The 27,599-nt window shown below is 46.5% G+C and overlaps 18 non-coding genes and 2 pseudogenes across 18 annotated transcripts; all 20 read left to right on the forward strand.

Annotated features, from left to right (window-relative positions):
• Positions 1–298: 298 nt before the first annotated feature.
• On the forward strand, positions 299–489 carry LOC141243656 (U2 spliceosomal RNA). Its single transcript, XR_012307712.1, has one exon. It is a non-coding gene; the product is annotated as a U2 spliceosomal RNA (small nuclear RNA).
• Positions 490–1,604: 1,115 nt separating this feature from the next.
• LOC141243657 (U2 spliceosomal RNA) lies at positions 1,605–1,795 on the forward strand. Its single transcript, XR_012307713.1, has one exon. It is a non-coding gene; the product is annotated as a U2 spliceosomal RNA (small nuclear RNA).
• A 1,115-nt stretch (positions 1,796–2,910) lies between these two features.
• On the forward strand, positions 2,911–3,026 carry LOC141243770 (U2 spliceosomal RNA; annotated as a pseudogene).
• A 525-nt stretch (positions 3,027–3,551) lies between these two features.
• On the forward strand, positions 3,552–3,733 carry LOC141243734 (U2 spliceosomal RNA). Its single transcript, XR_012307784.1, has one exon. It is a non-coding gene; the product is annotated as a U2 spliceosomal RNA (small nuclear RNA).
• A 1,118-nt stretch (positions 3,734–4,851) lies between these two features.
• Positions 4,852–5,042, forward strand: LOC141243658 (U2 spliceosomal RNA). Its single transcript, XR_012307714.1, has one exon. It is a non-coding gene; the product is annotated as a U2 spliceosomal RNA (small nuclear RNA).
• Positions 5,043–7,444: 2,402 nt separating this feature from the next.
• Positions 7,445–7,635, forward strand: LOC141243660 (U2 spliceosomal RNA). Its single transcript, XR_012307716.1, has one exon. It is a non-coding gene; the product is annotated as a U2 spliceosomal RNA (small nuclear RNA).
• Positions 7,636–8,750: 1,115 nt separating this feature from the next.
• LOC141243661 (U2 spliceosomal RNA) lies at positions 8,751–8,941 on the forward strand. Its single transcript, XR_012307717.1, has one exon. It is a non-coding gene; the product is annotated as a U2 spliceosomal RNA (small nuclear RNA).
• A 1,115-nt stretch (positions 8,942–10,056) lies between these two features.
• LOC141243771 (U2 spliceosomal RNA) lies at positions 10,057–10,172 on the forward strand (annotated as a pseudogene).
• A 525-nt stretch (positions 10,173–10,697) lies between these two features.
• On the forward strand, positions 10,698–10,879 carry LOC141243722 (U2 spliceosomal RNA). Its single transcript, XR_012307774.1, has one exon. It is a non-coding gene; the product is annotated as a U2 spliceosomal RNA (small nuclear RNA).
• A 2,393-nt stretch (positions 10,880–13,272) lies between these two features.
• Positions 13,273–13,463, forward strand: LOC141243663 (U2 spliceosomal RNA). Its single transcript, XR_012307718.1, has one exon. It is a non-coding gene; the product is annotated as a U2 spliceosomal RNA (small nuclear RNA).
• Positions 13,464–14,578: 1,115 nt separating this feature from the next.
• LOC141243693 (U2 spliceosomal RNA) lies at positions 14,579–14,769 on the forward strand. The gene has a single exon (XR_012307747.1). It is a non-coding gene; the product is annotated as a U2 spliceosomal RNA (small nuclear RNA).
• A 1,118-nt stretch (positions 14,770–15,887) lies between these two features.
• Positions 15,888–16,078, forward strand: LOC141243712 (U2 spliceosomal RNA). Its single transcript, XR_012307764.1, has one exon. It is a non-coding gene; the product is annotated as a U2 spliceosomal RNA (small nuclear RNA).
• A 1,118-nt stretch (positions 16,079–17,196) lies between these two features.
• Positions 17,197–17,387, forward strand: LOC141243664 (U2 spliceosomal RNA). The gene has a single exon (XR_012307719.1). It is a non-coding gene; the product is annotated as a U2 spliceosomal RNA (small nuclear RNA).
• A 1,115-nt stretch (positions 17,388–18,502) lies between these two features.
• On the forward strand, positions 18,503–18,693 carry LOC141243665 (U2 spliceosomal RNA). The gene has a single exon (XR_012307720.1). It is a non-coding gene; the product is annotated as a U2 spliceosomal RNA (small nuclear RNA).
• A 1,115-nt stretch (positions 18,694–19,808) lies between these two features.
• LOC141243666 (U2 spliceosomal RNA) lies at positions 19,809–19,999 on the forward strand. Its single transcript, XR_012307721.1, has one exon. It is a non-coding gene; the product is annotated as a U2 spliceosomal RNA (small nuclear RNA).
• A 1,118-nt stretch (positions 20,000–21,117) lies between these two features.
• On the forward strand, positions 21,118–21,308 carry LOC141243667 (U2 spliceosomal RNA). The gene has a single exon (XR_012307722.1). It is a non-coding gene; the product is annotated as a U2 spliceosomal RNA (small nuclear RNA).
• A 1,115-nt stretch (positions 21,309–22,423) lies between these two features.
• Positions 22,424–22,614, forward strand: LOC141243668 (U2 spliceosomal RNA). The gene has a single exon (XR_012307723.1). It is a non-coding gene; the product is annotated as a U2 spliceosomal RNA (small nuclear RNA).
• Positions 22,615–23,729: 1,115 nt separating this feature from the next.
• On the forward strand, positions 23,730–23,920 carry LOC141243690 (U2 spliceosomal RNA). The gene has a single exon (XR_012307744.1). It is a non-coding gene; the product is annotated as a U2 spliceosomal RNA (small nuclear RNA).
• A 1,115-nt stretch (positions 23,921–25,035) lies between these two features.
• LOC141243669 (U2 spliceosomal RNA) lies at positions 25,036–25,226 on the forward strand. The gene has a single exon (XR_012307724.1). It is a non-coding gene; the product is annotated as a U2 spliceosomal RNA (small nuclear RNA).
• Positions 25,227–26,341: 1,115 nt separating this feature from the next.
• On the forward strand, positions 26,342–26,532 carry LOC141243715 (U2 spliceosomal RNA). The gene has a single exon (XR_012307767.1). It is a non-coding gene; the product is annotated as a U2 spliceosomal RNA (small nuclear RNA).
• Positions 26,533–27,599: the final 1,067 nt, after the last annotated feature.

The raw sequence follows: 27,599 nt of genomic DNA on the forward strand, positions 1-27,599 counted from the left end.
TGCTAAGGGTAGACAGCTGCTCGTTCCACCCCACCCCCCGCCTTAATTGGTTCTCCTCCCTTCCAATGGTGTTGAGGCGGGTGGGAACAGCAGGGGGTGAAGGTGCTGTGTTTAAAGAGGTGGAGTTATGCAGATCTAAAACGCGTGGATTGCAGCAGCAGCAAGCCGAAAAGTGCAGGCATGTAAGGGATCTAGAGGTTGACAACATGTCTTCTTAACGGGAGTCCAGGAGCTCATCTCCACAAATGGACTTTTCAGGATCCTTGGGTGGCTCCGTAGTTTGAAACCAATTCTGGTTATCGCTTCTCGGCCTTTTGGCTAAGATCAAGTGTAGTATCTGTTCTTATCAGTTTAATATCTGATACGTCCCCTATCTGGGGACCATATATTAAATGGATTTTTAGAACAGGGAGATGGAAAAAGAGCTTGCTCTGTCCACTCCACGCATTGACCTGGTATTGCAGTATCTCCAGGACCGGTGCACCCCTTCTTTAATGCAGTTTCTAAAATCAGAAAGAATTGAATTCAATGTTTTTTGTTCATTTTGCTTGTTTGTCGGATTTTGGGATGGACTCTTTGGCTTTGCTTTTCTTCTCCTCATTGGATTTTTCATGTTCAAAGTTGCAGAAGCCAGATTACAAGCTCATTTTGGTTCAACTTCAGCAACTGTGCATTGCATTGCCATGTAATGTGATGCAATGCTATCTTTCTAGCTCTCCCTTTTTACTTCCTTTTGGATAAACAGACATATTAGGCAAGCATTTTGGAGCTTTCACCTAAATAACTACAGGTGGTGAGATAAGCTGCACAATATAATTGACCTTTCAGTATATTGTTGCACACACACCATCTATTTAGCAAATGCCCTTGTTATCAACAGCAGCCTTTTAAACTCACCTGAGCTAACAGGTATGTGCGCTGGTTACTCTGCTGCGCTTAAAATTTCTTTTTTGGTTTGCTACAATGCCTTTTCTGAAACGTTGTCTCCTTCTGCTGGAACACTGACTTCTTTCATTTAATGCCTGCAGACTATAAAAGAGAACCCAACCCAAAAAGTTTGGTTGATTAGTCTGTGGCATTCTGTTAAACTGTTGCTTATGGCGGTCTCTGTGAGCTTCTCAGTGACATTCAGCCAGCCAGGTATCCTGCCTGCAGTAGATGGAATGTGGCAATGGAACGCTGGCTGCGCGTGTCATAATAGGCTCTGAGCCTTTATATACCTGTGCACAGCAGCAGCCACCTTCAGTCTGCTGCTGGACAGCCAGCAGCAGCAGCAGCAGGAGAGGTATGTAATCAGGAGCCCTCCTGCTAAGGGTAGACAGCTGCTCGTTCCACCCCACCCCCCGCCTTAATTGGTTCTCCTCCCTTCCAATGGTGTTGAGGCGGGTGGGAACAGCAGGGGGTGAAGGTGCTGTGTTTAAAGAGGTGGAGTTATGCAGATCTAAAACGCGTGGATTGCAGCAGCAGCAAGCCGAAAAGTGCAGGCATGTAAGGGATCTAGAGGTTGACAACATGTCTTCTTAACGGGAGTCCAGGAGCTCATCTCCACAAATGGACTTTTCAGGATCCTTGGGTGGCTCCGTAGTTTGAAACCAATTCTGGTTATCGCTTCTCGGCCTTTTGGCTAAGATCAAGTGTAGTATCTGTTCTTATCAGTTTAATATCTGATACGTCCCCTATCTGGGGACCATATATTAAATGGATTTTTAGAACAGGGAGATGGAAAAAGAGCTTGCTCTGTCCACTCCACGCATTGACCTGGTATTGCAGTATCTCCAGGACCGGTGCACCCCTTCTTTAATGCAGTTTCTAAAATCAGAAAGAATTGAATTCAATGTTTTTTGTTCATTTTGCTTGTTTGTCGGATTTTGGGATGGACTCTTTGGCTTTGCTTTTCTTCTCCTCATTGGATTTTTCATGTTCAAAGTTGCAGAAGCCAGATTACAAGCTCATTTTGGTTCAACTTCAGCAACTGTGCATTGCATTGCCATGTAATGTGATGCAATGCTATCTTTCTAGCTCTCCCTTTTTACTTCCTTTTGGATAAACAGACATATTAGGCAAGCATTTTGGAGCTTTCACCTAAATAACTACAGGTGGTGAGATAAGCTGCACAATATAATTGACCTTTCAGTATATTGTTGCACACACACCATCTATTTAGCAAATGCCCTTGTTATCAACAGCAGCCTTTTAAACTCACCTGAGCTAACAGGTATGTGCGCTGGTTACTCTGCTGCGCTTAAAATTTCTTTTTTGGTTTGCTACAATGCCTTTTCTGAAACGTTGTCTCCTTCTGCTGGAACACTGACTTCTTTCATTTAATGCCTGCAGACTATAAAAGAGAACCCAACCCAAAAAGTTTGGTTGATTAGTCTGTGGCATTCTGTTAAACTGTTGCTTATGGCGGTCTCTGTGAGCTTCTCAGCGACATTCAGCCAGCCAGGTATCCTGCCTGCAGTAGATGGAATGTGGCAATGGAACGCTGGCTGCGCGTGTCATAATAGGCTCTGAGCCTTTATATACCTGTGCACAGCAGCAGCCACCTTCAGTCTGCTGCTGGACAGCCAGCAGCAGCAGCAGCAGGAGAGGTATGTAATCAGGAGCCCTCCTGCTAAGGGTAGACAGCTGCTCGTTCCACCCCACCCCCCGCCTTAATTGGTTCTCCTCCCTTCCAACGGTGTTGAGGCGGGTGGGAACAGCAGGGGGTGAAGGTGCTGTGTTTAAAGAGGTGGAGTTATGCAGATCTAAAACGCGTGGATTGCAGCAGCAGCAAGCCGAAAAGTGCAGGCATGTAAGGGATCTAGAGGTTGACAACATGTCTTCTTAACGGGAGTCCAGGAGCTCATCTCCACAAATGGACTTTTCAGGATCCTTGGGTGGCTCCGTAGTTTGAAACCAATTCTGGTTATCGCTTCTCGGCCTTTTGGCTAAGATCAAGTGTAGTATCTTTTGAAAAGGCAGTTTTGTCCTTGGGCTGCCCTAGTAAATTGATGCATTTTACACACTGGTTTGGTGCACTTGTTAGTACGCCAGGTGGCTCATAGAGTTATCTGATGGAAAACATGGCCCTCCAGGATCGAAGTCACTAATCTGGGTAAGTGTGAGGGCTTTGGAGCAATGTGCCCCAGGAGTAGGCGCCCTGGTGGGAGTTCAAGCTTACTGGGACTGGGAACCCCAGAAAGACTTGGCTTCGTAGCACGCCGCACCTTTGCCAATCATACTTTCTGAGCAACCCCCCCCTATTCCTGGCCTCCGGGCTAGGAAGGGGAATTTTTATAAACCCGGTCGGAGGTCCGGTCAGCTTTGGGCTGAGAAACCAACACAGGCTCCAGCTCCACTAGGGTGGCAGCCTAGATGGAAGCTGGGAGCACGAAAACGGCTCTTCTCCGGCTTCGGCTAGGGAGAGCATCGGAGATCCCTGACCCTCGCTGTGGCCTTCTGGCTCGGAGGGATGGGGATGGTTTATTGGGGACCCTCTCCTCCGGGAAGGGTCCACATGAATCCTCGCCTCGTGCGCTGTTTTGGTGTGACTTCGGTCACATTTTTCAGTGCCTTGGATGCAGCTTCAATCAAAAAATCTGTTCTTATCAGTTTAATATCTGATACGTCACCTATCTGGGGACCATATATTAAATGGATTTTTAGAACAGGGAGATGGAAAAAGAGCTTGCTCTGTCCACTCCACGCATTGACCTGGTATTGCAGTATCTCCAGGACCGGTGCACCCCTTCTTTAATGCAGTTTCTAAAATCAGAAAGAATTGAATTCAATGTTTTTTGTTCATTTTGCTTGTTTGTCGGATTTTGGGATGGACTCTTTGGCTTTGCTTTTCTTCTCCTCATTGGATTTTTCATGTTCAAAGTTGCAGAAGCCAGATTACAAGCTCATTTTGGTTCAACTTCAGCAACTGTGCATTGCATTGCCATGTAATGTGATGCAATGCTATCTTTCTAGCTCTCCCTTTTTACTTCCTTTTGGATAAACAGACATATTAGGCAAGCATTTTGGAGCTTTCACCTAAATAACTACAGGTGGTGAGATAAGCTGCACAATATAATTGACCTTTCAGTATATTGTTGCACACACACCATCTATTTAGCAAATGCCCTTGTTATCAACAGCAGCCTTTTAAACTCACCTGAGCTAACAGGCATGTGCGCTGGTTACTCTGCTGCGCTTAAAATTTCTTTTTTGGTTTGCTACAATGCCTTTTCTGAAACGTTGTCTCCTTCTGCTGGAACACTGACTTCTTTCATTTAATGCCTGCAGACTATAAAAGAGAACCCAACCCAAAAAGTTTGGTTGATTAGTCTGTGGCATTCTGTTAAACTGTTGCTTATGGCGGTCTCTGTGAGCTTCTCAGCGACATTCAGCCAGCCAGGTATCCTGCCTGCAGTAGATGGAATGTGGCAATGGAACGCTGGCTGCGCGTGTCATAATAGGCTCTGAGCCTTTATATACCTGTGCACAGCAGCAGCCACCTTCAGTCTGCTGCTGGACAGCCAGCAGCAGCAGCAGCAGCAGGAGAGGTATGTAATCAGGAGCCCTCCTGCTAAGGGTAGACAGCTGCTCGTTCCACCCCACCCCCCGCCTTAATTGGTTCTCCTCCCTTCCAACGGTGTTGAGGCGGGTGGGAACAGCAGGGGGTGAAGGTGCTGTGTTTAAAGAGGTGGAGTTATGCAGATCTAAAACGCGTGGATTGCAGCAGCAGCAAGCCGAAAAGTGCAGGCATGTAAGGGATCTAGAGGTTGACAACATGTCTTCTTAACGGGAGTCCAGGAGCTCATCTCCACAAATGGACTTTTCAGGATCCTTGGGTGGCTCCGTAGTTTGAAACCAATTCTGGTTATCGCTTCTCGGCCTTTTGGCTAAGATCAAGTGTAGTATCTGTTCTTATCAGTTTAATATCTGATACGTCCCCTATCTGGGGACCATATATTAAATGGATTTTTAGAACAGGGAGATGGAAAAAGAGCTTGCTCTGTCCACTCCACGCATTGACCTGGTATTGCAGTATCTCCAGGACCGGTGCACCCCTTCTTTAATGCAGTTTATAAAATCAGAAAGAATTGAATTCAATGTTTTTTGTTCATTTTGCTTGTTTGTCGGATTTTGGGATGGACTCTTTGGCTTTGCTTTTCTTCTCCTCATTGGATTTTTCATGTTCAAAGTTGCAGAAGCCAGATTACAAGCTCATTTTGGTTCAACTTCAGCAACTGTGCATTGCATTGCCATGTAATGTGATGCAATGCTATCTTTCTAGCTCTCCCTTTTTACTTCCTTTTGGATAAACAGACATATTAGGCAAGCATTTTGGAGCTTTCACCTAAATAACTACAGGTGGTGAGATAAGCTGCACAATATAATTGACCTTTCAGTATATTGTTGCACACACACCATCTATTTAGCAAATGCCCTTGTTATCAACAGCAGCCTTTTAAACTCACCTGAGCTAACAGGTATGTGCGCTGGTTACTCTGCTGCGCTTAAAATTTCTTTTTTGGTTTGCTACAATGCCTTTTCTGAAACGTTGTCTCCTTCTGCTGGAACACTGACTTCTTTCATTTAATGCCTGCAGACTATAAAAGAGAACCCAACCCAAAAAGTTTGGTTGATTAGTCTGTGGCATTCTGTTAAACTGTTGCTTATGGCGGTCTCTGTGAGCTTCTCAGCGACATTCAGCCAGCCAGGTATCCTGCCTGCAGTAGATGGAATGTGGCAATGGAACGCTGGCTGCGCGTGTTGACGCGCCCCCTGGGACATATTCCTATTTGAGGGGAATACCCGGCACCGGATCAGATGGGGGGTTGTAGTCTCCGAGCGGCTGTGACCCGGCCCGTGCCCAGGGCGTCAAGCTCAGTGTTATGTGGCAGTCCTACAGATGTTATTAAGAGTTCTTTTGTGTCGACTACGCCACCCGTTGTGATGCGGTCACTGTGGCCGCCGCTGCAGCAGGGTCCGCTGAGGCTGATGGTGGATGCGCAGCTTGGTGGGATAACCCCCAACGGGAGGGGTATAGCCTCAGAGGGGACAGGCGCAGAGGATGGGGGTTGTGGTGGTGTAGTGCAGACGGCAGTGAAGACAGAGTCGGGTTGTGCAGTTAAGGGTGTTTACTTACTGCAGATGTTGTACTGGTCACTCCAGCTGCTAGTGACCACCCGAGCCGTGCTGCGTCCACCAGGTCCTGGATCCAGCCAACCCCCAAACAAGTCCGGAGCGTGGCCCTGAGCTCTCTTTCTGTCCCGTTCTCTGGCCGTCCCCACCAGTAATCCACCTAGGTCCAGCTCCCTCGGGCCTTCTGTTGGGACACCCTTGGCCCTGGGTTCCCTGACCCTTCATGTGGTGTGCCTTCGGGGTGGATGTGATGGGTGACCGTGGCAGACGCTGCCCACGGTCTCCGGTCTCTGGCTGGGGAATGTTTTTACCCCCACCAGCTTGGGTTCCGGTACCCTGATGCCGACTCTTCACCCGGTGCTTTTAGTTGGGATCTCAGAGTCCTTCTCTTCTGTGCTCTGGGTCTCTCTCTTTTCTCCTCTCTCACTCTGGGTCTTTGTCTTTCTTCTCTCCTCTGCTCCTGACTTGTTCTCTGCAGCTGACTGACTCTCTGCATCTGATCCTCTGCATCTGACTTGTTCTCTGCAGCTGACTGACTCTCTGCATCTGATCCTCTGCATCTGACCCTGTTCTTAGTTGGTGCCCACCTTATATACACCCTCTATGTGTGAGCTCAGGTGACCAGCACCCAATGAGCTCCTAACTTTACCCAGGCTGCTCCCCCTATCTGCCCCTACACTACTTGGGATGTACCACCTCCCTCCCACTCCAGCCAGGAACAGACTCGGTCGTACCTGCACATTTCTAAGTGGGAGTACCGTCGGTCTGTTCCCCGGAAATGGGATGTGTGTAGTGCATGCAGCCTACCGAGCTCAGTTCCACTCTCCATCCTTGCCCGGGAGTGGAATATCACACCTCTGGGTTGAGGTGCAATACTCCTGTAGCAGCCGAATCCTCAGGGTGCTACACGTGTCATAATAGGCTCTGAGCCTTTATATACCTGTGCACAGCAGCAGCCACCTTCAGTCTGCTGCTGGACAGCCAGCAGCAGCAGCAGCAGCAGGAGAGGTATGTAATCAGGAGCCCTCCTGCTAAGGGTAGACAGCTGCTCGTTCCACCCCACCCCCCGCCTTAATTGGTTCTCCTCCCTTCCAACGGTGTTGAGGCGGGTGGGAACAGCAGGGGGTGAAGGTGCTGTGTTTAAAGAGGTGGAGTTATGCAGATCTAAAACGCGTGGATTGCAGCAGCAGCAAGCCGAAAAGTGCAGGCATGTAAGGGATCTAGAGGTTGACAACATGTCTTCTTAACGGGAGTCCAGGAGCTCATCTCCACAAATGGACTTTTCAGGATCCTTGGGTGGCTCCGTAGTTTGAAACCAATTCTGGTTATCGCTTCTCGGCCTTTTGGCTAAGATCAAGTGTAGTATCTGTTCTTATCAGTTTAATATCTGATACGTCCCCTATCTGGGGACCATATATTAAATGGATTTTTAGAACAGGGAGATGGAAAAAGAGCTTGCTCTGTCCACTCCACGCATTGACCTGGTATTGCAGTATCTCCAGGACCGGTGCACCCCTTCTTTAATGCAGTTTCTAAAATCAGAAAGAATTGAATTCAATGTTTTTTGTTCATTTTGCTTGTTTGTCGGATTTTGGGATGGACTCTTTGGCTTTGCTTTTCTTCTCCTCATTGGATTTTTCATGTTCAAAGTTGCAGAAGCCAGATTACAAGCTCATTTTGGTTCAACTTCAGCAACTGTGCATTGCATTGCCATGTAATGTGATGCAATGCTATCTTTCTAGCTCTCCCTTTTTACTTCCTTTTGGATAAACAGACATATTAGGCAAGCATTTTGGAGCTTTCACCTAAATAACTACAGGTGGTGAGATAAGCTGCACAATATAATTGACCTTTCAGTATATTGTTGCACACACACCATCTATTTAGCAAATGCCCTTGTTATCAACAGCAGCCTTTTAAACTCACCTGAGCTAACAGGTATGTGCGCTGGTTACTCTGCTGCGCTTAAAATTTCTTTTTTGGTTTGCTACAATGCCTTTTCTGAAACGTTGTCTCCTTCTGCTGGAACACTGACTTCTTTCATTTAATGCCTGCAGACTATAAAAGAGAACCCAACCCAAAAAGTTTGGTTGATTAGTCTGTGGCATTCTGTTAAACTGTTGCTTATGGCGGTCTCTGTGAGCTTCTCAGTGACATTCAGCCAGCCAGGTATCCTGCCTGCAGTAGATGGAATGTGGCAATGGAACGCTGGCTGCGCGTGTCATAATAGGCTCTGAGCCTTTATATACCTGTGCACAGCAGCAGCCACCTTCAGTCTGCTGCTGGACAGCCAGCAGCAGCAGCAGCAGGAGAGGTATGTAATCAGGAGCCCTCCTGCTAAGGGTAGACAGCTGCTCGTTCCACCCCACCCCCCGCCTTAATTGGTTCTCCTCCCTTCCAATGGTGTTGAGGCGGGTGGGAACAGCAGGGGGTGAAGGTGCTGTGTTTAAAGAGGTGGAGTTATGCAGATCTAAAACGCGTGGATTGCAGCAGCAGCAAGCCGAAAAGTGCAGGCATGTAAGGGATCTAGAGGTTGACAACATGTCTTCTTAACGGGAGTCCAGGAGCTCATCTCCACAAATGGACTTTTCAGGATCCTTGGGTGGCTCCGTAGTTTGAAACCAATTCTGGTTATCGCTTCTCGGCCTTTTGGCTAAGATCAAGTGTAGTATCTGTTCTTATCAGTTTAATATCTGATACGTCCCCTATCTGGGGACCATATATTAAATGGATTTTTAGAACAGGGAGATGGAAAAAGAGCTTGCTCTGTCCACTCCACGCATTGACCTGGTATTGCAGTATCTCCAGGACCGGTGCACCCCTTCTTTAATGCAGTTTCTAAAATCAGAAAGAATTGAATTCAATGTTTTTTGTTCATTTTGCTTGTTTGTCGGATTTTGGGATGGACTCTTTGGCTTTGCTTTTCTTCTCCTCATTGGATTTTTCATGTTCAAAGTTGCAGAAGCCAGATTACAAGCTCATTTTGGTTCAACTTCAGCAACTGTGCATTGCATTGCCATGTAATGTGATGCAATGCTATCTTTCTAGCTCTCCCTTTTTACTTCCTTTTGGATAAACAGACATATTAGGCAAGCATTTTGGAGCTTTCACCTAAATAACTACAGGTGGTGAGATAAGCTGCACAATATAATTGACCTTTCAGTATATTGTTGCACACACACCATCTATTTAGCAAATGCCCTTGTTATCAACAGCAGCCTTTTAAACTCACCTGAGCTAACAGGTATGTGCGCTGGTTACTCTGCTGCGCTTAAAATTTCTTTTTTGGTTTGCTACAATGCCTTTTCTGAAACGTTGTCTCCTTCTGCTGGAACACTGACTTCTTTCATTTAATGCCTGCAGACTATAAAAGAGAACCCAACCCAAAAAGTTTGGTTGATTAGTCTGTGGCATTCTGTTAAACTGTTGCTTATGGCGGTCTCTGTGAGCTTCTCAGCGACATTCAGCCAGCCAGGTATCCTGCCTGCAGTAGATGGAATGTGGCAATGGAACGCTGGCTGCGCGTGTCATAATAGGCTCTGAGCCTTTATATACCTGTGCACAGCAGCAGCCACCTTCAGTCTGCTGCTGGACAGCCAGCAGCAGCAGCAGCAGGAGAGGTATGTAATCAGGAGCCCTCCTGCTAAGGGTAGACAGCTGCTCGTTCCACCCCACCCCCCGCCTTAATTGGTTCTCCTCCCTTCCAACGGTGTTGAGGCGGGTGGGAACAGCAGGGGGTGAAGGTGCTGTGTTTAAAGAGGTGGAGTTATGCAGATCTAAAACGCGTGGATTGCAGCAGCAGCAAGCCGAAAAGTGCAGGCATGTAAGGGATCTAGAGGTTGACAACATGTCTTCTTAACGGGAGTCCAGGAGCTCATCTCCACAAATGGACTTTTCAGGATCCTTGGGTGGCTCCGTAGTTTGAAACCAATTCTGGTTATCGCTTCTCGGCCTTTTGGCTAAGATCAAGTGTAGTATCTTTTGAAAAGGCAGTTTTGTCCTTGGGCTGCCCTAGTAAATTGATGCATTTTACACACTGGTTTGGTGCACTTGTTAGTACGCCAGGTGGCTCATAGAGTTATCTGATGGAAAACATGGCCCTCCAGGATCGAAGTCACTAATCTGGGTAAGTGTGAGGGCTTTGGAGCAATGTGCCCCAGGAGTAGGCGCCCTGGTGGGAGTTCAAGCTTACTGGGACTGGGAACCCCAGAAAGACTTGGCTTCGTAGCACGCCGCACCTTTGCCAATCATACTTTCTGAGCAACCCCCCCCTATTCCTGGCCTCCGGGCTAGGAAGGGGAATTTTTATAAACCCGGTCGGAGGTCCGGTCAGCTTTGGGCTGAGAAACCAACACAGGCTCCAGCTCCACTAGGGTGGCAGCCTAGATGGAAGCTGGGAGCACGAAAACGGCTCTTCTCCGGCTTCGGCTAGGGAGAGCATCGGAGATCCCTGACCCTCGCTGTGGCCTTCTGGCTCGGAGGGATGGGGATGGTTTATTGGGGACCCTCTCCTCCGGGAAGGGTCCACATGAATCCTCGCCTCGTGCGCTGTTTTGGTGTGACTTCGGTCACATTTTTCAGTGCCTTGGATGCAGCTTCAATCAAAAAATCTGTTCTTATCAGTTTAATATCTGATACGTCCCCTATCTGGGGACCATATATTAAATGGATTTTTAGAACAGGGAGATGGAAAAAGAGCTTGCTCTGTCCACTCCACGCATTGACCTGGTATTGCAGTATCTCCAGGACCGGTGCACCCCTTCTTTAATGCAGTTTCTAAAATCAGAAAGAATTGAATTCAATGTTTTTTGTTCATTTTGCTTGTTTGTCGGATTTTGGGATGGACTCTTTGGCTTTGCTTTTCTTCTCCTCATTGGATTTTTCATGTTCAAAGTTGCAGAAGCCAGATTACAAGCTCATTTTGGTTCAACTTCAGCAACTGTGCATTGCATTGCCATGTAATGTGATGCAATGCTATCTTTCTAGCTCTCCCTTTTTACTTCCTTTTGGATAAACAGACATATTAGGCAAGCATTTTGGAGCTTTCACCTAAATAACTACAGGTGGTGAGATAAGCTGCACAATATAATTGACCTTTCAGTATATTGTTGCACACACACCATCTATTTAGCAAATGCCCTTGTTATCAACAGCAGCCTTTTAAACTCACCTGAGCTAACAGGCATGTGCGCTGGTTACTCTGCTGCGCTTAAAATTTCTTTTTTGGTTTGCTACAATGCCTTTTCTGAAACGTTGTCTCCTTCTGCTGGAACACTGACTTCTTTCATTTAATGCCTGCAGACTATAAAAGAGAACCCAACCCAAAAAGTTTGGTTGATTAGTCTGTGGCATTCTGTTAAACTGTTGCTTATGGCGGTCTCTGTGAGCTTCTCAGCGACATTCAGCCAGCCAGGTATCCTGCCTGCAGTAGATGGAATGTGGCAATGGAACGCTGGCTGCGCGTGTTGACGCGCCCCCTGGGACATATTCCTATTTGAGGGGAATACCCGGCACCGGATCAGATGGGGGGTTGTAGTCTCCGAGCGGCTGTGACCCGGCCCGTGCCCAGGGCGTCAAGCTCAGTGTTATGTGGCAGTCCTACAGATGTTATTAAGAGTTCTTTTGTGTCGACTACGCCACCCGTTGTGATGCGGTCACTGTGGCCGCCGCTGCAGCAGGGTCCGCTGAGGCTGATGGTGGATGCGCAGCTTGGTGGGATAACCCCCAACGGGAGGGGTATAGCCTCAGAGGGGACAGGCGCAGAGGATGGGGGTTGTGGTGGTGTAGTGCAGACGGCAGTGAAGACAGAGTCGGGTTGTGCAGTTAAGGGTGTTTACTTACTGCAGATGTTGTACTGGTCACTCCAGCTGCTAGTGACCACCCGAGCCGTGCTGCGTCCACCAGGTCCTGGATCCAGCCAACCCCCAAACAAGTCCGGAGCGTGGCCCTGAGCTCTCTTTCTGTCCCGTTCTCTGGCCGTCCCCACCAGTAATCCACCTAGGTCCAGCTCCCTCGGGCCTTCTGTTGGGACACCCTTGGCCCTGGGTTCCCTGACCCTTCATGTGGTGTGCCTTCGGGGTGGATGTGATGGGTGACCGTGGCAGACGCTGCCCACGGTCTCCGGTCTCTGGCTGGGGAATGTTTTTACCCCCACCAGCTTGGGTTCCGGTACCCTGATGCCGACTCTTCACCCGGTGCTTTTAGTTGGGATCTCAGAGTCCTTCTCTTCTGTGCTCTGGGTCTCTCTCTTTTCTCCTCTCTCACTCTGGGTCTTTGTCTTTCTTCTCTCCTCTGCTCCTGACTTGTTCTCTGCAGCTGACTGACTCTCTGCATCTGATCCTCTGCATCTGACTTGTTCTCTGCAGCTGACTGACTCTCTGCATCTGATCCTCTGCATCTGACCCTGTTCTTAGTTGGTGCCCACCTTATATACACCCTCTATGTGTGAGCTCAGGTGACCAGCACCCAATGAGCTCCTAACTTTACCCAGGCTGCTCCCCCTATCTGCCCCTACACTACTTGGGATGTACCACCTCCCTCCCACTCCAGCCAGGAACAGACTCGGTCGTACCTGCACATTTCTAAGTGGGAGTACCGTCGGTCTGTTCCCCGGAAATGGGATGTGTGTAGTGCATGCAGCCTACCGAGCTCAGTTCCACTCTCCATCCTTGCCCGGGAGTGGAATATCACACCTCTGGGTTGAGGTGCAATACTCCTGTAGCAGCCGAATCCTCAGGGTGCTACACGTGTCATAATAGGCTCTGAGCCTTTATTTACCTGTGCACAGCAGCAGCCACCTTCAGTCTGCTGCTGGACAGCCAGCAGCAGCAGGAGAGGTATGTAATCAGGAGCCCTCCTGCTAAGGGTAGACAGCTGCTCGTTCCACCCCACCCCCCGCCTTAATTGGTTCTCCTCCCTTCCAACGGTGTTGAGGCGGGTGGGAACAGCAGGGGGTGAAGGTGCTGTGTTTAAAGAGGTGGAGTTATGCAGATCTAAAACGCGTGGATTGCAGCAGCAGCAAGCCGAAAAGTGCAGGCATGTAAGGGATCTAGAGGTTGACAACATGTCTTCTTAACGGGAGTCCAGGAGCTCATCTCCACAAATGGACTTTTCAGGATCCTTGGGTGGCTCCGTAGTTTGAAACCAATTCTGGTTATCGCTTCTCGGCCTTTTGGCTAAGATCAAGTGTAGTATCTGTTCTTATCAGTTTAATATCTGATACGTCCCCTATCTGGGGACCATATATTAAATGGATTTTTAGAACAGGGAGATGGAAAAAGAGCTTGCTCTGTCCACTCCACGCATTGACCTGGTATTGCAGTATCTCCAGGACCGGTGCACCCCTTCTTTAATGCAGTTTCTAAAATCAGAAAGAATTGAATTCAATGTTTTTTGTTCATTTTGCTTGTTTGTCGGATTTTGGGATGGACTCTTTGGCTTTGCTTTTCTTCTCCTCATTGGATTTTTCATGTTCAAAGTTGCAGAAGCCAGATTACAAGCTCATTTTGGTTCAACTTCAGCAACTGTGCATTGCATTGCCATGTAATGTGATGCAATGCTATCTTTCTAGCTCTCCCTTTTTACTTCCTTTTGGATAAACAGACATATTAGGCAAGCATTTTGGAGCTTTCACCTAAATAACTACAGGTGGTGAGATAAGCTGCACAATATAATTGACCTTTCAGTATATTGTTGCACACACACCATCTATTTAGCAAATGCCCTTGTTATCAACAGCAGCCTTTTAAACTCACCTGAGCTAACAGGTATGTGCGCTGGTTACTCTGCTGCGCTTAAAATTTCTTTTTTGGTTTGCTACAATGCCTTTTCTGAAACGTTGTCTCCTTCTGCTGGAACACTGACTTCTTTCATTTAATGCCTGCAGACTATAAAAGAGAACCCAACCCAAAAAGTTTGGTTGATTAGTCTGTGGCATTCTGTTAAACTGTTGCTTATGGCGGTCTCTGTGAGCTTCTCAGCGACATTCAGCCAGCCAGGTATCCTGCCTGCAGTAGATGGAATGTGGCAATGGAACGCTGGCTGCGCGTGTCATAATAGGCTCTGAGCCTTTATATACCTGTGCACAGCAGCAGCCACCTTCAGTCTGCTGCTGGACAGCCAGCAGCAGCAGCAGCAGGAGAGGTATGTAATCAGGAGCCCTCCTGCTAAGGGTAGACAGCTGCTCGTTCCACCCCACCCCCCGCCTTAATTGGTTCTCCTCCCTTCCAACGGTGTTGAGGCGGGTGGGAACAGCAGGGGGTGAAGGTGCTGTGTTTAAAGAGGTGGAGTTATGCAGATCTAAAACGCGTGGATTGCAGCAGCAGCAAGCCGAAAAGTGCAGGCATGTAAGGGATCTAGAGGTTGACAACATGTCTTCTTAACGGGAGTCCAGGAGCTCATCTCCACAAATGGACTTTTCAGGATCCTTGGGTGGCTCCGTAGTTTGAAACCAATTCTGGTTATCGCTTCTCGGCCTTTTGGCTAAGATCAAGTGTAGTATCTGTTCTTATCAGTTTAATATCTGATACGTCCCCTATCTGGGGACCATATATTAAATGGATTTTTAGAACAGGGAGATGGAAAAAGAGCTTGCTCTGTCCACTCCACGCATTGACCTGGTCTTGCAGTATCTCCAGGACCGGTGCACCCCTTCTTTAATGCAGTTTCTAAAATCAGAAAGAATTGAATTCAATGTTTTTTGTTCATTTTGCTTGTTTGTCGGATTTTGGGATGGACTCTTTGGCTTTGCTTTTCTTCTCCTCATTGGATTTTTCATGTTCAAAGTTGCAGAAGCCAGATTACAAGCTCATTTTGGTTCAACTTCAGCAACTGTGCATTGCATTGCCATGTAATGTGATGCAATGCTATCTTTCTAGCTCTCCCTTTTTACTTCCTTTTGGATAAACAGACATATTAGGCAAGCATTTTGGAGCTTTCACCTAAATAACTACAGGTGGTGAGATAAGCTGCACAATATAATTGACCTTTCAGTATATTGTTGCACACACACCATCTATTTAGCAAATGCCCTTGTTATCAACAGCAGCCTTTTAAACTCACCTGAGCTAACAGGTATGTGCGCTGGTTACTCTGCTGCGCTTAAAATTTCTTTTTTGGTTTGCTACAATGCCTTTTCTGAAACGTTGTCTCCTTCTGCTGGAACACTGACTTCTTTCATTTAATGCCTGCAGACTATAAAAGAGAACCCAACCCAAAAAGTTTGGTTGATTAGTCTGTGGCATTCTGTTAAACTGTTGCTTATGGCGGTCTCTGTGAGCTTCTCAGCGACATTCAGCCAGCCAGGTATCCTGCCTGCAGTAGATGGAATGTGGCAATGGAACGCTGGCTGCGCGTGTCATAATAGGCTCTGAGCCTTTATATACCTGTGCACAGCAGCAGCCACCTTCAGTCTGCTGCTGGACAGCCAGCAGCAGCAGCAGCAGCAGAAGAGGTATGTAATCAGGAGCCCTCCTGCTAAGGGTAGACAGCTGCTCGTTCCACCCCACCCCCCGCCTTAATTGGTTCTCCTCCCTTCCAACGGTGTTGAGGCGGGTGGGAACAGCAGGGGGTGAAGGTGCTGTGTTTAAAGAGGTGGAGTTATGCAGATCTAAAACGCGTGGATTGCAGCAGCAGCAAGCCGAAAAGTGCAGGCATGTAAGGGATCTAGAGGTTGACAACATGTCTTCTTAACGGGAGTCCAGGAGCTCATCTCCACAAATGGACTTTTCAGGATCCTTGGGTGGCTCCGTAGTTTGAAACCAATTCTGGTTATCGCTTCTCGGCCTTTTGGCTAAGATCAAGTGTAGTATCTGTTCTTATCAGTTTAATATCTGATACGTCCCCTATCTGAGGACCATATATTAAATGGATTTTTAGAACAGGGAGATGGAAAAAGAGCTTGCTCTGTCCACTCCACGCATTGACCTGGTATTGCAGTATCTCCAGGACCGGTGCACCCCTTCTTTAATGCAGTTTCTAAAATCAGAAAGAATTGAATTCAATGTTTTTTGTTCATTTTGCTTGTTTGTCGGATTTTGGGATGGACTCTTTGGCTTTGCTTTTCTTCTCCTCATTGGATTTTTCATGTTCAAAGTTGCAGAAGCCAGATTACAAGCTCATTTTGGTTCAACTTCAGCAACTGTGCATTGCATTGCCATGTAATGTGATGCAATGCTATCTTTCTAGCTCTCCCTTTTTACTTCCTTTTGGATAAACAGACATATTAGGCAAGCATTTTGGAGCTTTCACCTAAATAACTACAGGTGGTGAGATAAGCTGCACAATATAATTGACCTTTCAGTATATTGTTGCACACACACCATCTATTTAGCAAATGCCCTTGTTATCAACAGCAGCCTTTTAAACTCACCTGAGCTAACAGGTATGTGCGCTGGTTACTCTGCTGCGCTTAAAATTTCTTTTTTGGTTTGCTACAATGCCTTTTCTGAAACGTTGTCTCCTTCTGCTGGAACACTGACTTCTTTCATTTAATGCCTGCAGACTATAAAAGAGAACCCAACCCAAAAAGTTTGGTTGATTAGTCTGTGGCATTCTGTTAAACTGTTGCTTATGGCGGTCTCTGTGAGCTTCTCAGCGACATTCAGCCAGCCAGGTATCCTGCCTGCAGTAGATGGAATGTGGCAATGGAACGCTGGCTGCGCGTGTCATAATAGGCTCTGAGCCTTTATATACCTGTGCACAGCAGCAGCCACCTTCAGTCTGCTGCTGGACAGCCAGCAGCAGCAGCAGCAGCAGGAGAGGTATGTAATCAGGAGCCCTCCTGCTAAGGGTAGACAGCTGCTCGTTCCACCCCACCCCCCGCCTTAATTGGTTCTCCTCCCTTCCAACGGTGTTGAGGCGGGTGGGAACAGCAGGGGGTGAAGGTGCTGTGTTTAAAGAGGTGGAGTTATGCAGATCTAAAACGCGTGGATTGCAGCAGCAGCAAGCCGAAAAGTGCAGGCATGTAAGGGATCTAGAGGTTGACAACATGTCTTCTTAACGGGAGTCCAGGAGCTCATCTCCACAAATGGACTTTTCAGGATCCTTGGGTGGCTCCGTAGTTTGAAACCAATTCTGGTTATCGCTTCTCGGCCTTTTGGCTAAGATCAAGTGTAGTATCTGTTCTTATCAGTTTAATATCTGATACGTCCCCTATCTGGGGACCATATATTAAATGGATTTTTAGAACAGGGAGATGGAAAAAGAGCTTGCTCTGTCCACTCCACGCATTGACCTGGTATTGCAGTATCTCCAGGACCGGTGCACCCCTTCTTTAATGCAGTTTCTAAAATCAGAAAGAATTGAATTCAATGTTTTTTGTTCATTTTGCTTGTTTGTCGGATTTTGGGATGGACTCTTTGGCTTTGCTTTTCTTCTCCTCATTGGATTTTTCATGTTCAAAGTTGCAGAAGCCAGATTACAAGCTCATTTTGGTTCAACTTCAGCAACTGTGCATTGCATTGCCATGTAATGTGATGCAATGCTATCTTTCTAGCTCTCCCTTTTTACTTCCTTTTGGATAAACAGACATATTAGGCAAGCATTTTGGAGCTTTCACCTAAATAACTACAGGTGGTGAGATAAGCTGCACAATATAATTGACCTTTCAGTATATTGTTGCACACACACCATCTATTTAGCAAATGCCCTTGTTATCAACAGCAGCCTTTTAAACTCACCTGAGCTAACAGGTATGTGCGCTGGTTACTCTGCTGCGCTTAAAATTTCTTTTTTGGTTTGCTACAATGCCTTTTCTGAAACGTTGTCTCCTTCTGCTGGAACACTGACTTCTTTCATTTAATGCCTGCAGACTATAAAAGAGAACCCAACCCAAAAAGTTTGGTTGATTAGTCTGTGGCATTCTGTTAAACTGTTGCTTATGGCGGTCTCTGTGAGCTTCTCAGCGACATTCAGCCAGCCAGGTATCCTGCCTGCAGTAGATGGAATGTGGCAATGGAACGCTGGCTGCGCGTGTCATAATAGGCTCTGAGCCTTTATATACCTGTGCACAGCAGCAGCCACCTTCAGTCTGCTGCTGGACAGCCAGCAGCAGCAGCAGCAGGAGAGGTATGTAATCAGGAGCCCTCCTGCTAAGGGTAGACAGCTGCTCGTTCCACCCCACCCCCCGCCTTAATTGGTTCTCCTCCCTTCCAACGGTGTTGAGGCGGGTGGGAACAGCAGGGGGTGAAGGTGCTGTGTTTAAAGAGGTGGAGTTATGCAGATCTAAAACGCGTGGATTGCAGCAGCAGCAAGCCGAAAAGTGCAGGCATGTAAGGGATCTAGAGGTTGACAACATGTCTTCTTAACGGGAGTCCAGGAGCTCATCTCCACAAATGGACTTTTCAGGATCCTTGGGTGGCTCCGTAGTTTGAAACCAATTCTGGTTATCGCTTCTCGGCCTTTTGGCTAAGATCAAGTGTAGTATCTGTTCTTATCAGTTTAATATCTGATACGTCCCCTATCTGGGGACCATATATTAAATGGATTTTTAGAACAGGGAGATGGAAAAAGAGCTTGCTCTGTCCACTCCACGCATTGACCTGGTATTGCAGTATCTCCAGGACCGGTGCACCCCTTCTTTAATGCAGTTTCTAAAATCAGAAAGAATTGAATTCAATGTTTTTTGTTCATTTTGCTTGTTTGTCGGATTTTGGGATGGACTCTTTGGCTTTGCTTTTCTTCTCCTCATTGGATTTTTCATGTTCAAAGTTGCAGAAGCCAGATTACAAGCTCATTTTGGTTCAACTTCAGCAACTGTGCATTGCATTGCCATGTAATGTGATGCAATGCTATCTTTCTAGCTCTCCCTTTTTACTTCCTTTTGGATAAACAGACATATTAGGCAAGCATTTTGGAGCTTTCACCTAAATAACTACAGGTGGTGAGATAAGCTGCACAATATAATTGACCTTTCAGTATATTGTTGCACACACACCATCTATTTAGCAAATGCCCTTGTTATCAACAGCAGCCTTTTAAACTCACCTGAGCTAACAGGTATGTGCGCTGGTTACTCTGCTGCGCTTAAAATTTCTTTTTTGGTTTGCTACAATGCCTTTTCTGAAACGTTGTCTCCTTCTGCTGGAACACTGACTTCTTTCATTTAATGCCTGCAGACTATAAAAGAGAACCCAACCCAAAAAGTTTGGTTGATTAGTCTGTGGCATTCTGTTAAACTGTTGCTTATGGCGGTCTCTGTGAGCTTCTCAGCGACATTCAGCCAGCCAGGTATCCTGCCTGCAGTAGATGGAATGTGGCAATGGAACGCTGGCTGCGCATGTCATAATAGGCTCTGAGCCTTTATATACCTGTGCACAGCAGCAGCCACCTTCAGTGTGCTGCTGGACAGCCAGCAGCAGCAGCAGCAGGAGAGGTATGTAATCAGGAGCCCTCCTGCTAAGGGTAGACAGCTGCTCGTTCCACCCCACCCCCCGCCTTAATTGGTTCTCCTCCTTTCCAACGGTGTTGAGGCGGGTGGGAACAGCAGGGGGTGAAGGTGCTGTGTTTAAAGAGGTGGAGTTATGCAGATCTAAAACGCGTGGATTGCAGCAGCAGCAAGCCGAAAAGTGCAGGCATGTAAGGGATCTAGAGGTTGACAACATGTCTTCTTAACGGGAGTCCAGGAGCTCATCTCCACAAATGGACTTTTCAGGATCCTTGGGTGGCTCCGTAGTTTGAAACCAATTCTGGTTATCGCTTCTCGGCCTTTTGGCTAAGATCAAGTGTAGTATCTGTTCTTATCAGTTTAATATCTGATACGTCCCCTATCTGGGGACCATATATTAAATGGATTTTTAGAACAGGGAGATGGAAAAAGAGCTTGCTCTGTCCACTCCACGCATTGACCTGGTATTGCAGTATCTCCAGGACCGGTGCACCCCTTCTTTAATGCAGTTTCTAAAATCAGAAAGAATTGAATTCAATGTTTTTTGTTCATTTTGCTTGTTTGTCGGATTTTGGGATGGACTCTTTGGCTTTGCTTTTCTTCTCCTCATTGGATTTTTCATGTTCAAAGTTGCAGAAGCCAGATTACAAGCTCATTTTGGTTCAACTTCAGCAACTGTGCATTGCATTGCCATGTAATGTGATGCAATGCTATCTTTCTAGCTCTCCCTTTTTACTTCCTTTTGGATAAACAGACATATTAGGCAAGCATTTTGGAGCTTTCACCTAAATAACTACAGGTGGTGAGATAAGCTGCACAATATAATTGACCTTTCAGTATATTGTTGCACACACACCATCTATTTAGCAAATGCCCTTGTTATCAACAGCAGCCTTTTAAACTCACCTGAGCTAACAGGTATGTGCGCTGGTTACTCTGCTGCGCTTAAAATTTCTTTTTTGGTTTGCTACAATGCCTTTTCTGAAACGTTGTCTCCTTCTGCTGGAACACTGACTTCTTTCATTTAATGCCTGCAGACTATAAAAGAGAACCCAACCCAAAAAGTTTGGTTGATTAGTCTGTGGCATTCTGTTAAACTGTTGCTTATGGCGGTCTCTGTGAGCTTCTCAGCGACATTCAGCCAGCCAGGTATCCTGCCTGCAGTAGATGGAATGTGACAATGGAACGCTGGCTGCGCGTGTCATAATAGGCTCTGAGCCTTTATATACCTGTGCACAGCAGCAGCCACCTTCAGTCTGCTGCTGGACAGCCAGCAGCAGCAGCAGCAGCAGGAGAGGTATGTAATCAGGAGCCCTCCTGCTAAGGGTAGACAGCTGCTCGTTCCACCCCACCCCCCGCCTTAATTGGTTCTCCTCCCTTCCAACGGTGTTGAGGCGGGTGGGAACAGCAGGGGGTGAAGGTGCTGTGTTTAAAGAGGTGGAGTTATGCAGATCTAAAACGCGTGGATTGCAGCAGCAGCAAGCCGAAAAGTGCAGGCATGTAAGGGATCTAGAGGTTGACAACATGTCTTCTTAACGGGAGTCCAGGAGCTCATCTCCACAAATGGACTTTTCAGGATCCTTGGGTGGCTCTGTAGTTTGAAACCAATTCTGGTTATCGCTTCTCGGCCTTTTGGCTAAGATCAAGTGTAGTATCTGTTCTTATCAGTTTAATATCTGATACGTCCCCTATCTGGGGACCATATATTAAATGGATTTTTAGAACAGGGAGATGGAAAAAGAGCTTGCTCTGTCCACTCCACGCATTGACCTGGTATTGCAGTATCTCCAGGACCGGTGCACCCCTTCTTTAATGCAGTTTCTAAAATCAGAAAGAATTGAATTCAATGTTTTTTGTTCATTTTGCTTGTTTGTCGGATTTTGGGATGGACTCTTTGGCTTTGCTTTTCTTCTCCTCATTGGATTTTTCATGTTCAAAGTTGCAGAAGCCAGATTACAAGCTCATTTTGGTTCAACTTCAGCAACTGTGCATTGCATTGCCATGTAATGTGATGCAATGCTATCTTTCTAGCTCTCCCTTTTTACTTCCTTTTGGATAAACAGACATATTAGGCAAGCATTTTGGAGCTTTCACCTAAATAACTACAGGTGGTGAGATAAGCTGCACAATATAATTGACCTTTCAGTATATTGTTGCACACACACCATCTATTTAGCAAATGCCCTTGTTATCAACAGCAGCCTTTTAAACTCACCTGAGCTAACAGGTATGTGCGCTGGTTACTCTGCTGCGCTTAAAATTTCTTTTTTGGTTTGCTACAATGCCTTTTCTGAAACGTTGTCTCCTTCTGCTGGAACACTGACTTCTTTCATTTAATGCCTGCAGACTATAAAAGAGAACCCAACCCAAAAAGTTTGGTTGATTAGTCTGTGGCATTCTGTTAAACTGTTGCTTATGGCGGTCTCTGTGAGCTTCTCAGCGACATTCAGCCAGCCAGGTATCCTGCCTGCAGTAGATGGAATGTGGCAATGGAACGCTGGCTGCGCGTGTCATAATAGGCTCTGAGCCTTTATATACCTGTGCACAGCAGCAGCCACCTTCAGTCTGCTGCTGGACAGCCAGCAGCAGCAGCAGCAGGAGAGGTATGTAATCAGGAGCCCTCCTGCTAAGGGTAGACAGCTGCTCGTTCCACCCCACCCCCCGCCTTAATTGGTTCTCCTCCCTTCCAACGGTGTTGAGGCGGGTGGGAACAGCAGGGGGTGAAGGTGCTGTGTTTAAAGAGGTGGAGTTATGCAGATCTAAAACGCGTGGATTGCAGCAGCAGCAAGCCGAAAAGTGCAGGCATGTAAGGGATCTAGAGGTTGACAACATGTCTTCTTAACGGGAGTCCAGGAGCTCATCTCCACAAATGGACTTTTCAGGATCCTTGGGTGGCTCCGTAGTTTGAAACCAATTCTGGTTATCGCTTCTCGGCCTTTTGGCTAAGATCAAGTGTAGTATCTGTTCTTATCAGTTTAATATCTGATACGTCCCCTATCTGGGGACCATATATTAAATGGATTTTTAGAACAGGGAGATGGAAAAAGAGCTTGCTCTGTCCACTCCACGCATTGACCTGGTATTGCAGTATCTCCAGGACCGGTGCACCCCTTCTTTAATGCAGTTTCTAAAATCAGAAAGAATTGAATTCAATGTTTTTTGTTCATTTTGCTTGTTTGTCGGATTTTGGGATGGACTCTTTGGCTTTGCTTTTCTTCTCCTCATTGGATTTTTCATGTTCAAAGTTGCAGAAGCCAGATTACAAGCTCATTTTGGTTCAACTTCAGCAACTGTGCATTGCATTGCCATGTAATGTGATGCAATGCTATCTTTCTAGCTCTCCCTTTTTACTTCCTTTTGGATAAACAGACATATTAGGCAAGCATTTTGGAGCTTTCACCTAAATAACTACAGGTGGTGAGATAAGCTGCACAATATAATTGACCTTTCAGTATATTGTTGCACACACACCATCTATTTAGCAAATGCCCTTGTTATCAACAGCAGCCTTTTAAACTCACCTGAGCTAACAGGTATGTGCGCTGGTTACTCTGCTGCGCTTAAAATTTCTTTTTTGGTTTGCTACAATGCCTTTTCTGAAACGTTGTCTCCTTCTGCTGGAACACTGACTTCTTTCATTTAATGCCTGCAGACTATAAAAGAGAACCCAACCCAAAAAGTTTGGTTGATTAGTCTGTGGCATTCTGTTAAACTGTTGCTTATGGCGGTCTCTGTGAGCTTCTCAGCGACATTCAGCCAGCCAGGTATCCTGCCTGCAGTAGATGGAATGTGGCAATGGAACGCTGGCTGCGCGTGTCATAATAGGCTCTGAGCCTTTATATACCTGTGCACAGCAGCAGCCACCTTCAGTCTGCTGCTGGACAGCCAGCAGCAGCAGCAGCAGGAGAGGTATGTAATCAGGAGCCCTCCTGCTAAGGGTAGACAGCTGCTCGTTCCACCCCACCCCCCGCCTTAATTGGTTCTCCTCCCTTCCAACGGTGTTGAGGCGGGTGGGAACAGCAGGGGGTGAAGGTGCTGTGTTTAAAGAGGTGGAGTTATGCAGATCTAAAACGCGTGGATTGCAGCAGCAGCAAGCCGAAAAGTGCAGGCATGTAAGGGATCTAGAGGTTGACAACATGTCTTCTTAACGGGAGTCCAGGAGCTCATCTCCACAAATGGACTTTTCAGGATCCTTGGGTGGCTCCGTAGTTTGAAACCAATTCTGGTTATCGCTTCTTGGCCTTTTGGCTAAGATCAAGTGTAGTATCTGTTCTTATCAGTTTAATATCTGATACGTCCCCTATCTGGGGACCATATATTAAATGGATTTTTAGAACAGGGAGATGGAAAAAGAGCTTGCTCTGTCCACTCCACGCATTGACCTGGTATTGCAGTATCTCCAGGACCGGTGCACCCCTTCTTTAATGCAGTTTCTAAAATCAGAAAGAATTGAATTCAATGTTTTTTGTTCATTTTGCTTGTTTGTCGGATTTTGGGATGGACTCTTTGGTTTTGCTTTTCTTCTCCTCATTGGATTTTTCATGTTCAAAGTTGCAGAAGCCAGATTACAAGCTCATTTTGGTTCAACTTCAGCAACTGTGCATTGCATTGCCATGTAATGTGATGCAATGCTATCTTTCTAGCTCTCCCTTTTTACTTCCTTTTGGATAAACAGACATATTAGGCAAGCATTTTGGAGCTTTCACCTAAATAACTACAGGTGGTGAGATAAGCTGCACAATATAATTGACCTTTCAGTATATTGTTGCACACACACCATCTATTTAGCAAATGCCCTTGTTATCAACAGCAGCCTTTTAAACTCACCTGAGCTAACAGGTATGTGCGCTGGTTACTCTGCTGCGCTTAAAATTTCTTTTTTGGTTTGCTACAATGCCTTTTCTGAAACGTTGTCTCCTTCTGCTGGAACACTGACTTCTTTCATTTAATGCCTGCAGACTATAAAAGAGAACCCAACCCAAAAAGTTTGGTTGATTAGTCTGTGGCATTCTGTTAAACTGTTGCTTATGGCGGTCTCTGTGAGCTTCTCAGCGACATTCAGCCAGCCAGGTATCCTGCCTGCAGTAGATGGAATGTGGCAATGGAACGCTGGCTGCGCGTGTCATAATAGGCTCTGAGCCTTTATATACCTGTGCACAGCAGCAGCCACCTTCAGTCTGCTGCTGGACAGCCAGCAGCAGCAGCAGCAGGAGAGGTATGTAATCAGGAGCCCTCCTGCTAAGGGTAGACAGCTGCTCGTTCCACCCCACCCCCCGCCTTAATTGGTTCTCCTCCCTTCCAACGGTGTTGAGGCGGGTGGGAACAGCAGGGGGTGAAGGTGCTGTGTTTAAAGAGGTGGAGTTATGCAGATCTAAAACGCGTGGATTGCAGCAGCAGCAAGCCGAAAAGTGCAGGCATGTAAGGGATCTAGAGGTTGACAACATGTCTTCTTAACGGGAGTCCAGGAGCTCATCTCCACAAATGGACTTTTCAGGATCCTTGGGTGGCTCCGTAGTTTGAAACCAATTCTGGTTATCGCTTCTCGGCCTTTTGGCTAAGATCAAGTGTAGTATCTGTTCTTATCAGTTTAATATCTGATACGTCCCCTATCTGGGGACCATATATTAAATGGATTTTTAGAACAGGGAGATGGAAAAAGAGCTTGCTCTGTCCACTCCACGCATTGACCTGGTATTGCAGTATCTCCAGGACCGGTGCACCCCTTCTTTAATGCAGTTTCTAAAATCAGAAAGAATTGAATTCAATGTTTTTTGTTCATTTTGCTTGTTTGTCGGATTTTGGGATGGACTCTTTGGCTTTGCTTTTCTTCTCCTCATTGGATTTTTCATGTTCAAAGTTGCAGAAGCCAGATTACAAGCTCATTTTGGTTCAACTTCAGCAACTGTGCATTGCATTGCCATGTAATGTGATGCAATGCTATCTTTCTAGCTCTCCCTTTTTACTTCCTTTTGGATAAACAGACATATTAGGCAAGCATTTTGGAGCTTTCACCTAAATAACTACAGGTGGTGAGATAAGCTGCACAATATAATTGACCTTTCAGTATATTGCTGCACACACACCATCTATTTAGCAAATGCCCTTGTTATCAACAGCAGCCTTTTAAACTCACCTGAGCTAACAGGTATGTGCGCTGGTTACTCTGCTGCGCTTAAAATTTCTTTTTTGGTTTGCTACAATGCCTTTTCTGAAACGTTGTCTCCTTCTGCTGGAACACTGACTTCTTTCATTTAATGCCTGCAGACTATAAAAGAGAACCCAACCCAAAAAGTTTGGTTGATTAGTCTGTGGCATTCTGTTAAACTGTTGCTTATGGCGGTCTCTGTGAGCTTCTCAGCGACATTCAGCCAGCCAGGTATCCTGCCTGCAGTAGATGGAATGTGGCAATGGAACGCTGGCTGCGCGTGTCATAATAGGCTCTGAGCCTTTATATACCTGTGCACAGCAGCAGCCACCTTCAGTCTGCTGCTGGACAGCCAGCAGCAGCAGCAGCAGGAGAGGTATGTAATCAGGAGCCCTCCTGCTAAGGGTAGACAGCTGCTCGTTCCACCCCACCCCCCGCCTTAATTGGTTCTCCTCCCTTCCAACGGTGTTGAGGCGGGTGGGAACAGCAGGGGGTGAAGGTGCTGTGTTTAAAGAGGTGGAGTTATGCAGATCTAAAACGCGTGGATTGCAGCAGCAGCAAGCCGAAAAGTGCAGGCATGTAAGGGATCTAGAGGTTGACAACATGTCTTCTTAACGGGAGTCCAGGAGCTCATCTCCACAAATGGACTTTTCAGGATCCTTGGGTGGCTCCGTAGTTTGAAACCAATTCTGGTTATCGCTTCTCGGCCTTTTGGCTAAGATCAAGTGTAGTATCTGTTCTTATCAGTTTAATATCTGATACGTCCCCTATCTGGGGACCATATATTAAATGGATTTTTAGAACAGAGAGATGGAAAAAGAGCTTGCTCTGTCCACTCCACGCATTGACCTGGTATTGCAGTATCTCCAGGACCGGTGCACCCCTTCTTTAATGCAGTTTCTAAAATCAGAAAGAATTGAATTCAATGTTTTTTGTTCATTTTGCTTGTTTGTCGGATTTTGGGATGGACTCTTTGGCTTTGCTTTTCTTCTCCTCATTGGATTTTTCATGTTCAAAGTTGCAGAAGCCAGATTACAAGCTCATTTTGGTTCAACTTCAGCAACTGTGCATTGCATTGCCATGTAATGTGATGCAATGCTATCTTTCTAGCTCTCCCTTTTTACTTCCTTTTGGATAAACAGACATATTAGGCAAGCATTTTGGAGCTTTCACCTAAATAACTACAGGTGGTGAGATAAGCTGCACAATATAATTGACCTTTCAGTATATTGTTGCACACACACCATCTATTTAGCAAATGCCCTTGTTATCAACAGCAGCCTTTTAAACTCACCTGAGCTAACAGGTATGTGCGCTGGTTACTCTGCTGCACTTAAAATTTCTTTTTTGGTTTGCTACAATGCCTTTTCTGAAACGTTGTCTCCTTCTGCTGGAACACTGACTTCTTTCATTTAATGCCTGCAGACTATAAAAGAGAACCCAACCCAAAAAGTTTGGTTGATTAGTCTGTGGCATTCTGTTAAACTGTTGCTTATGGCGGTCTCTGTGAGCTTCTCAGCGACATTCAGCCAGCCAGGTATCCTGCCTGCAGTAGATGGAATGTGGCAATGGAACGCTGGCTGCGCGTGTCATAATAGGCTCTGAGCCTTTATATACCTGTGCACAGCAGCAGCCACCTTCAGTCTGCTGCTGGACAGCCAGCAGCAGCAGCAGCAGGAGAGGTATGTAATCAGGAGCCCTCCTGCTAAGGGTAGACAGCTGCTCGTTCCACCCCACCCCCCGCCTTAATTGGTTCTCCTCCCTTCCAACGGTGTTGAGGCGGGTGGGAACAGCAGGGGGTGAAGGTGCTGTGTTTAAAGAGGTGGAGTTATGCAGATCTAAAACGCGTGGATTGCAGCAGCAGCAAGCCGAAAAGTGCAGGCATGTAAGGGATCTAGAGGTTGACAACATGTCTTCTTAACGGGAGTCCAGGAGCTCATCTCCACAAATGGA

This window comes from Phyllobates terribilis, unplaced genomic scaffold, assembly GCF_046119375.1.
Source record: "Phyllobates terribilis strain yellow unplaced genomic scaffold, ASM4611937v1 Scaffold_1268__1_contigs__length_339053, whole genome shotgun sequence".
NCBI lineage: Eukaryota > Metazoa > Chordata > Amphibia > Anura > Dendrobatidae > Phyllobates > Phyllobates terribilis.